The 10392-nt window shown below is 36.8% G+C and overlaps 2 pseudogenes; both read left to right on the top strand.

Annotated features, from left to right (window-relative positions):
• The first annotated feature begins 1562 nt into the window (after nt 1–1562).
• Nucleotides 1563–2394, top strand: LOC114025986 (annotated as a pseudogene).
• Nucleotides 2395–4551: 2157 nt separating this feature from the next.
• On the top strand, nt 4552–6246 carry LOC114025835 (annotated as a pseudogene).
• The last annotated feature ends 4146 nt before the right edge of the window (nt 6247–10392 follow it).

Below are 10392 nucleotides of genomic sequence, written 5' to 3'. Positions count from 1 at the left end.
AGAGAGAGAGAGAGAGAGAGAGAGAGAGAGAGAGAGAGAGAGAGAAATTGAGTATTTATTTAGAGACTGATCTAGACCATATGATTACTAGTCCATACAAAAGACCACGCAACATTGCTTTCAGAAAGTAGTATCAGACCTAAATGTGTAGCATTCTATACCTTAGGACCTACACTATAATTCTTAGGATTTGTAATACTTATCCTGATGTTATTTATGTTTATTACATTGTGGCATCCAGATAGCAGAGAGTAAGGAAATCAAGCCCTTCCCTGTAGAGAGATTCTTTTTGTTTTTTCAGAAGTCCCATCTTCGGAGGTGGTAGAGAAAGTGGGAGGAATGATAACAGTACAAATTATGTGGGGCCAGCATATAAGACATGTGTAAGACATGGATGAGAGGTACTATCTCTTTTCTGTAGAAAACTCCCAAGCAATTTAGAAAAATGTCATAGTGGCAGCTAACATGGAAATCAACCACTAAACAAACCTGGATTTGGAGCTGGAGAATCCTGGGTTTCATTCCCAACCCAGTTATTTATGACCTGTGTTATCTTGGATAAATGATTTAACCTTTGTGATTCTCATTTTTAAAATGAGGGTGTTGAACTAGATGACATCTCAAGTATCTTCCAGCTCTAGAAATTGAGGATTCTATAACAAGGTATTTAAGGTTTACTAATCATTCCAAATTGATCTTTGAGGCAGCCTTGGTATATATGACTTTGAGAATCAAAATGTATCTTTGATTCCCGGCCCAGTGGGGTGGACACTGCAGCCGTAGTCAAATATCTAAGTCCATGATGAAAAGTACTCTGGAACATTATTGATTTACTTTTAAAAATAATCCCTATTTTTTCCTAAATTATTTAGCAGATATGGAAAACAAAAAAAGGATGACATGAAGAGAAAGACAGTTAAAGAAAAATATTCACCTTTAAACTGCTACCAATACCACTGGATGGAACAGGTTGACTAGAGACTGCTGAAATCCAGGGGGCCCTTAGGCCTGTAAGGTGAACGTGTTATTCTGTTCAGGCTATTTGCCTCAGTAGCACACAGTAGTTACTAACAGCCCAGTTTATATTCTCTGTGAAATTGGCAGAGAATTCTCCCAGAGCACATCATTTACAGCTAGCTGAAGTGAAACCACAAAATTGCCTACTTTTAAACCAAAGAAAGAGAGGTTTTTTTGTTTCCTTTCTTGAAATGAAAGTTAATGTACTAGAGCAAGGGGAAAATATGTGCAGGTTTACAAATATTTTCATATTGTATGTTCCGACATCTTTATAAAAGAAAAGAGAATGGTTGTGTCCCTGTTAGTGATAAGACTTTCAACTGAAGCTCTATGCCAGTGGCTCATTGAGTTAATCTAGATGTCTTGAAAGCTATCCCAGCTGAATCTCACTGTTTTGTAGTTTGTAGAATCTGTCTTTATTTTTCTGAAAGTTGGGACCTTTATCATTCTTTCTTTGGCCACTTGACATCTTTCCTGTTTTCTATGTTGTTGTTTTTTTTTTTCAAAAATTGCACCCATTAGCTTTTGGCTTTCAGAGTGGGATCATGGTGGTGGGCAAGAACAAGCACCTCACCAAAGGCAGCAGAAAAGGAGCCAAGAGGAAAGTGGTTGATCCATTTTCAAAGAAGGATTGGTATGATGTAAAAGCACCAGCTATGTTCAACATTTGCAATATCAGCGAGACACTGGTTACAAGGACCCAAGGAACAAAAATTGCCTCTGATGGTCTCAAGGGTAGAGTTTTTGAAGTGAACCTTGCTGATCTGCAGAATGCTGAGGTTGCTTTCCATAAATTCAAGTTAATTACTGAAGATGTTCAGAGTAAAAATTGTTTGACTAATTTCCATGGAATGGACCTTAGCTGGGACAAGATGTGCTCCATGGTCAAAAAGTGGCCGACCATGATTGAAGCCCATGTTGATGTCAAAACTACCAATGGGTACTTGCTCCGCCTCTTTTGTGTTGGTTTTACCAAAAAGCGCAACAACCAGATCCATAAGACCTCTTATGCCCAGCACCAAAAGGTCCGTCAAATTCATAAGAAAATGTTGGAAATCAAGACCAAAAGGTGCAGACAAATGACTTGAAAGAAGTTGTCAATAAACTAATTCCAAACAGCATTGGAAAAGACATAGAAAAGGCTTGCCAGTCCATACCCTCTCCATGAAAGTATTTGTCCGAAAAGTCAAGATGCTCAAGAAGCCCAAATTTGAATTGGGAAAGCTAATGGAACTGCATGGTGAAGGTGGTGGCTCTGGAAAACCTTCAGGAAATGAAACAGGCACAAAAGTAGAAAGGGCTGATGGCTATGAACCACCAGTTCAAGAATCTGTCTAAGAACTTTTAAAGATTGAAAAATAAAAATTTATCATTGTGAAAAAAAAATTGCACCCATTAAACTTGTAAACATTGGCATGTTGTGGCTGGGATCCTTTTCTGGATTTGGATTATACTATTGGACCGTTGGGATTCCTTCTTTAAATTATTTTTAATTTTTTTTTCAATTGAAAACGTCCATTTTCCTCTCCTCCCCATCTTCTATGCTCATTAAGGGGGAAGACAAAAACAATAGTATTCTTCCAACATTCATCTTTTCCCTTTTTTATTAACTTTTCCAATTTTATACATGTAAGGTAGAATCTCAGAGTTGCTTTAACTTGAGTACCTTTAAACTCTAAAATTTTAAGTCTGAATTTCAATGTAGAAGATCAGGAAGATAATAATAGCTAACATTTATATAGCACTTACTATGTGCTAATTTATAATTATTATCTCATTTGGTACTCCCAACAATTCTGCAAGGTAAGTGCTATTATTAATCCCATTTTTCAGATGAGGAAACTGAGGCAACCAGAGGTTAAATGCCTTGCCCAAGGGTCACAAGCTAGTAAGTGTCTGAGGCCAGATTTGAACTCAGGTATTCATGACCTGGCACTTGATATACTTTGTCACCTGGTGGGTAGATAGGCTAGCTTGTCTACCCAAGATGCAAAGACCAGGTGAAGGTATGTATTTTGGTCATTTGAGGACCTTCCAAGCTAAATTTGCAGGAAAGGCTCACCACTTAAAAGTCAGCTACAGGGTGATGAATTTTTCATCCACAAAATCTCGTGATTACTATCCATTGAGGCAAAAGAGTGTTATAAACTTCTTTGATGTATGGAATAACCATGGATCCTTGAAGTAGAGAGGAATGAAGCAAGTGCTGAGATGGAGAAAAGAGAAAGGTTGCAGGGTTGGAAGTTCTTCTCAGAGTTACTTTATTTAAGGAAAAACCTTTTCTCAATGATGAATTGAACTACCATTTAACTGGGTGAGACAATTAGGACTGGTGAGACTTGTCAATCAAAACAGAATCAGTTTCTAACTTGTGAGTGGCCTGAGAAGGAGGGCTTAGCATCCTGGGGAAAGGAAGTACATTATGTACATAAAAAATAATAATAATAATAAAACACAAGTGGGCTGGACCATGACATAATCATTCTGTAGCATAATCATTGAGAAGCATTTGCCACAGCAACTTCATACATGGATAATTCAGGCATTCCTGGGTCCTGTGGGAACAGTTTCCAAGTTAATTGTCTCAAAATGTGGTACAAAAGCAGCGGGAACAGGAGTGCAGTAACTGATTCAGTTCACTTGGTAGTTACAAGGAACGGATTGTGAGCATGTCAAGAGAGGTGATAGGTGTTGGTTCTCAGGTCCCTGGGAAATAGGGGGAGCTAAAATCATAAATTCTTCAGTAAACATCTGGTGCTGGTCAAAGCAATACATTTTGCCAGAGGATGAGATCATCCAGAGTGCAAAGAATTGTTGTTATGTCGAGGTCAGGGCACAGTCTGCTTGCTGTGCCTTAGCTCTGGGAAACAGAGTGTCTCCACAATATTTTGACAGACTAAACCCTGGCCCCCAATTACTAACACTTTTGGTGCACTTGGCAATTATCATCTCACTAGCTGTGTTATAGATTTTCAGAGATTAGGCATAAAATTCACATCAGAAAAGGATTTCCCAGAGCAGCAGACACTCCAAGTCAAGTTGCCCCATATCTCTCTCCTCTATAAATTGTACCCTAGCTTTTTTTTTTTTTTTTAGTGAGGCCATAAGGATTGGAAGGATCCCACTCTCAGCTAATAGCTGAGAATATTATCTGACCCTTACCAGCCACCCAACTTTACCAGCTCTCAGGTTCCAAAAAAAAAAACCAAAAAAAACCAAAAAAATCAAAAAAACAAAAAAAAAATTAATAAAAAAAACAAGGTAAGAGGAAAGGCAGGACAGCAGCTGGAAGTAACAAGCTCGATGAGCTGAAGCAAAGCATGAGGAGAGCTGATGAGGATGATAGTCTTCCAGCTAGTTGATGTCTGGCTGCCTCTGGAATGTTAACTATCTTGCTGGCCCCAGCAGCCAGCCAAAATTTACAAACTATTTCTTCACAACTACTCTTTGAGGTTTACTTTCACTTTGTTAAACAAGAATACAGTCAACATCACACCTCTCCCTGGTATAGATTAATTCATATTATTTTTGTCAAGGAAAGGGCTAGAAGAATTTTTTGACGATCCAAAAAAGAAGAAACAATCAAATCAGCTGCTACTTGGACCTGTGAACAGTTAAGGTACTAGAGCAACAAAAATTTATGTAAACTTTGATATGTCCTACTGAAAGAAAGAAATATTCTCATGTTAGAACACAGGGCCAAAAGGCTGATTACCAATGCCAGGTTCCAGAGAAATTAGGAAAGGTTTTAAGAGTCTGTGCAAGCCTTAAATAAAATTCTTCAGGATATAATGCTTTGAAGACTCCTTCAGATAGTCCAAGGAAGGCCAAAACTAGGTGACTGGAGAGAAGACATCTTTGGACATTATCATCTGACACAAGAACAGACAATAGTGGCCAATATCGTGATACCTAAACAAAAGATAAAACAAGAAGCAGTTTGCAATGCCTTATGTGAAACAGTTTGTCAGGCTGAATCTTATAAAGTACTTACATAGGGAAGTTAAGAAGAAAAGTTTAAAGAGAAAGAAATAAAAAAATTCTTCAAAGAAAATTTCCACACATCTGCAGAAGCACAAAATAGAAATCCAAGCAAATCTACAGTGAATTCTTTTTCTTTTCCTAGTTCTATTTCACCCTAGTAAAGTTAAACTTTTTCAGTTAAATTGTAATTTAAGGCTGGCTGATAAATATGCACATGTAAACACACAGTAAGTAGTTTATTTTAAAAAAAAAATCTCAAAAAGAAAAAAAAAACTAGCTGGATTTCAAGAGTTAAGGCCCAGGTAGATCAGACTTCACATTGAAAGCTGAGCCTTTCTTACAAGGATGAGTGTCTGAAACAAATTAAATCCATAGACAAAGTTTAGAATGTGCATGGCCTTAAGGGAACTTTCCAAAACCATCTGGTTAAAAACCAGAGCCCATTGCTTCCAGGAAGATACATGCTGGTCCATCTGAATTGACATCTGTGTGCAGGCTGAAGTCCCCTAGGATAATTAACAGAGAAGCCTCCAACGGCAATCCTGACACCAGCTTGGGGAACTGAGCTATAAAATTCTCTATATAAACAAGTGGCCTATATACCCACAGAACTATAAATTTTGGTCTTGCCCCAAGGCACCAGAAATGGCCAGATGCTCAAATAAATTTATGTTTGAAGTACAAGGCAAACATGATGAAAATATCATAGCTACTCTCTTCACACCTTTGTTCACCATGAGACAGGCGGATCAAAGACACCTGAATGAGACCTTACATTGGGTTTTACTGTCTCAGGAGAGATGTGAGTGACAGTTTCTGACAAAGTGTTGCTTTTATTTACCACCGATCTCTTATTTTGTAATAAGAATTTGAGTACTTCATGTAAGAGCACTCTGAATTGCTTACAACACACACACACACACACACACACAAGCACATGTAGACACACCAAATCTATGATCACATGATTATGAAATGTGATGTATGAAATATCACCATCAGAAACATTTCTTTGGGTTAAGGTATTGTCCCACTGTTAAATACTGTTTATAATAAATCCTTTTGAAAAAATCAAAGAAACCAAGAATGGGTAACACACTAATCAACCTTCTGTCTCTCTCCCAGCATCTTGCTGCTTTGGTTAGACTAGTTGGTCTTCCCTGTGGGTGGCAGGTGGATGTAGGAATAGAGGCGGCTCTTCTTCCACAATGGGTGCTCCCGTGGATAACGCCTATAGGGAGCTAGGCTGGAAGCAGAGCTGGTGGGCTTTTTTGTTGTGGTGATTATTATTTGTTTTGGTTAGACGGAAGGAGGGAATGAAGACACTCTTATGCTTGTGATATCTTTCATCTGATTTTGTTACAATTTGTATTGTTTTTGAACTTTCATGTATTCATATGTATTTTCTACAACTAGAGTTCTTCATCCAATACCCATTTATTAAATGTCTAATATGTGTGATACAACTTACAAGAATCTGGGGAAAGCTCAAAAGTGATTGAACATTCTTCCTTCTTTCCTTCAAAACAAAGCTTAGATGACACTTCTTCTATGAAGTTTTCCTTGTTCCCATAAGATGAAAAGTATCTCATCTTCTTAAAATTCTTATAATGCTTTATTTAAACTAGGGCTTCTTAATTTTGTGTGTGTGTAAGAAACCCCTTTGTCAGTCTGGTGAAGCCTAATACTACCATGATTTGTTGCCTATATTCATCATTGGAAATGCAAAATTTTAATTGCATGTTGTTAAAGATAAAGGTATAATTTTCCCCATGAAATCTATCCACAGACACCAGATGAAGAACCCTTGTTCTAGTCCTCTCTTTTGTCTTTATCACACTCCATTTTGAATAGTATATTTTTTGTAAATATTTTATTTCCCCTACTTTATATTAGACTGTAAGTTCCTTGAGGGCAGAGCTTTCTGTAATTTTCATTTTTGTATCCCCAACAACTATAGCAGTGCCTTGTAAACACACACACAAAATTAGTATTTTTTTAATTAATAAAGATATGATCCCTGCTTTTTTAGAGGTCAAAATGTAGCTTTGTAGACATATTTAAGTATGCAATACTATACAATAAACATACAATAACTATACAATAACTACAGTTCAAAATTGTGTGCAGTTAAAACATACAAGATGTTACAAAGTACATTCTTTGTTGGAGGAAAGATAAATCATTTCCTATCAGGTAAGGTAGACTGGTATAGACTCAGGAGGTGGCCTTTGAACTGGGCCTTTAAGAATGAGTAAGATTTCAGCAAGAAGAGAAAGAGAAGAGAGAACATTCTGGTTGTAGGGAATAGCACGATAAAGGGCCTAGAAGTGGTGAAGGATGGGATATTTATTTGAGGATAGCAAGTAGTCTAGTTTGGATCGCACATGTTGTATATGGAGGAGTATGGTTTGTGATGGGATTGGAAAGGGAATGGTTCCAGATTTTGGAGATCCTTGAAGATCAAAAGCACAGATTTGAGAATCTCAAAATCATTTTTCCATTCATTTCCAGAAGATCACTTCCTATTTCACTCCACCTTCCAACTCATTTTTATTTGTTGTCTTCCTCTATTAGAATGTTAGCTCCTTGATGGTAGCAACTGCCTTGCCTACTTTTAAGTAAATCTTAGTACTTAGCACAATTCTTGATATAGTTAGGGTTTAATAGATTTATTTATTCATTCATTCACTTATTGGCTTTACCATATTCTCACAGTAACTACTACTTACATAGAACTTTTAGATATGTGAAGTGCTTTATGAAGATTTTTTTATTGTATCCTGAAAATAACCCTAGAAGGATGATTAGACAGATAGAAAGAGATAATAGCACATTAAATTTGTGTGGAGCTTTATGATCTCAAAGCACTTTCAAGTACATTAACTAATTTTATTGTCACTACAACCCTGTGATTTAATGGTTTAAGTACCACGATCCTCATTCGACAGATAAGTAAACTGAGGTTCAGAGATTTACCTAAAGTGTTACTGTTATTCAATAGTGGATCCAGGACTTGAATGTTGGGCAGTGGATTCTATATTCAATTCTCTTTTCACTGTACCATGCTGCAATGGTAAACATTTGTACTTTCATCATTCTCTATATGTTTCAGTTAATAACAATTGTCCATCTGAAAGTTTATTTAGCTGGAAAAATTGGCTAATCTATTTCTGTAATGGAATCACCAGCTATAGTACCCACAGAAAAAATCTGAACCAATGAATAATTTTATATTTAGGTATCACCTAAATACCTCACCTTTTCTTTTTTAATAATTTTATTCATTTGTTTTTAGTTTTCAACATTCACTTCTACAAGATTTTGAGTTCTAAACTTTCTCCCCTACTTCAGCTCCCTCCTCCACAAGATGGTGTGCAATCTGATGTAGGCTATACACGTATAATCATATTAAGCATATGTCCACATTAGTCACTCTATAAAGAAGAATTAGAACCAAAAGGGAAAACCATGAGAAAGAAGAAACAACACAAAACAAAAACAAACAAACAAAAAACCCAGAAAATAGCATGCTTCCATCTGCATTCAGACTCATTGTTCTTTCTCTGGATGTGAACAGCATTTTTCATCATGAATCTTTCGGAATTGTCTTAGATCCTTGTATTGACGCAAAGAGTTAAGTCTCTCAAAGTTGGTCATTGCACAACGTTACTGTTACTGTATTCAGTGTTCTCCTGGTTCTGCTCACTTCACTCAGCATCAGTACACGTAAATCTTTCCAAATTTTTCTGGAGTCCACCTGCTTATCAATGCTTATGGAACAATAGTATTCCATTCCATTCATATAGCACAACTTGTTCATTCCCCAACTGATGGGCATCCCCTCGATTTCCAATTCTTGGCCACTGCAAAAAGAGCTGCTATGAATATTTTTCTACATGTGGGTCGTTTTCCCATTTTTATAATTTCTTTTGGATAGAGACCAAGAAGCGCTATTTCTGGGTCAAAAGGTATGCACAATATTATAACCCTTTGGACTTAGTTCCAAATTGCTCTCCAGAAGGGTTGGATCAATTCACAACTCCACCAACAATGCATTAGTGTTCCAATTTTCCCACATCTTCTCCAACATTTATCATTTTCCTTTTTTGTCATATTATCCAATCTGACAGGTGTGATGTAGTAGTACCCCAGAGTTGTTTTGATTTGCATTTCTCTAATCAATAGTGATTTAGAGCATCCTTTCATATGACTGTAGATAGCTTTAATTTCTTCATCTGAAAACTCACTATTCATATCCTTTGACCATTTATCAATTGGGGAATGATATATCCTTAAAAATTTGACTCGGTTCCCCATATATTTTAGAAATGAAGCCTTTATCAGAGACATTGACTATAAAAATGTTTCCCAGTTTTCTACTTTCCTTCTGATCTTTGTGCAAAAACTTTTTAACTTAATGTAATCAAAATTATCCATGTTGCATTTCATAATGTTCTCTAGCTCTTGTTTGGTCATCAGTTCTTCCCTTCTCCATAGATCTGACAGGTAAACTATTCCTTGCTCTCCTAATTGGCTTATAGTCTCACCATTTATGTCTAAATTATGTACCCATTTTGGCCTTATCTTGGTATACAGTGTAAGATGATGGTCTATACCTAGTTTCTGCCATACTATTTTCTAGTTTTCCCAACAGTTTTTGTTATATAATGATTTCTTTTCCCAGAAGATGGAGTCTTTGGATTTATCAAATAGTAGATTACTATAGTAATTGACTACTGTGTCTTGCATACCTAACCTATTCCACTGATCCACCACTCTATTTCTTAGACAGTACCAAGTAGGTTTGATGATTGCTCCTTTATAATACAGTTTTAGATCTGGTACAGCTAGACTATCTTTACCTCAACTTTTCAATGAAATAATTGGTTTCCACCAAATTGTTTTACACAATTTTACACAAAGGAAGGAAAAGAGGGGTTGGGGATGCCCTCATCACCAGAGACTATTCCTTTCTTTTTTTTTGGGGGGGGATTAAGTGACTTGCCCAGGGTCACACAGCTAGTAAGTGTCAAGTGTTTGGTCTGAGGTCAGATTTGATCTTAGGTCTTCCTGACTTCAGGGCCAGTGCTCTATCCACTGAGCCACCTAACTGCCCCGAGGCTATTTATTCCTTAAATAGAAACAATGCACCCTATTGTGTACACACACACACACACACACACACACACACACACAAGCACACATACACACACATGTATAAATATTGATGGCTTGGCAACTTAGTGACCTGATGTAGAACACTTAGAATTGTGTTTCATTTGGACTGGCTATCAATATTATAACTTGCATGTATATATACATATATATATATATATATATGCACAAACATACACACACACACACACACACACACACACACACACACAT

The sequence above is a fragment of the Vombatus ursinus genome, unplaced genomic scaffold (genome assembly GCF_900497805.2).
Source record: "Vombatus ursinus unplaced genomic scaffold, bare-nosed wombat genome assembly UNPS02014832.1, whole genome shotgun sequence".
NCBI classification, from domain to species: Eukaryota; Metazoa; Chordata; class Mammalia; order Diprotodontia; family Vombatidae; genus Vombatus; species Vombatus ursinus.
Note: the sequence above shows the minus strand (reverse complement) of the source record. Positions and strands in the feature narration are given on the sequence as shown.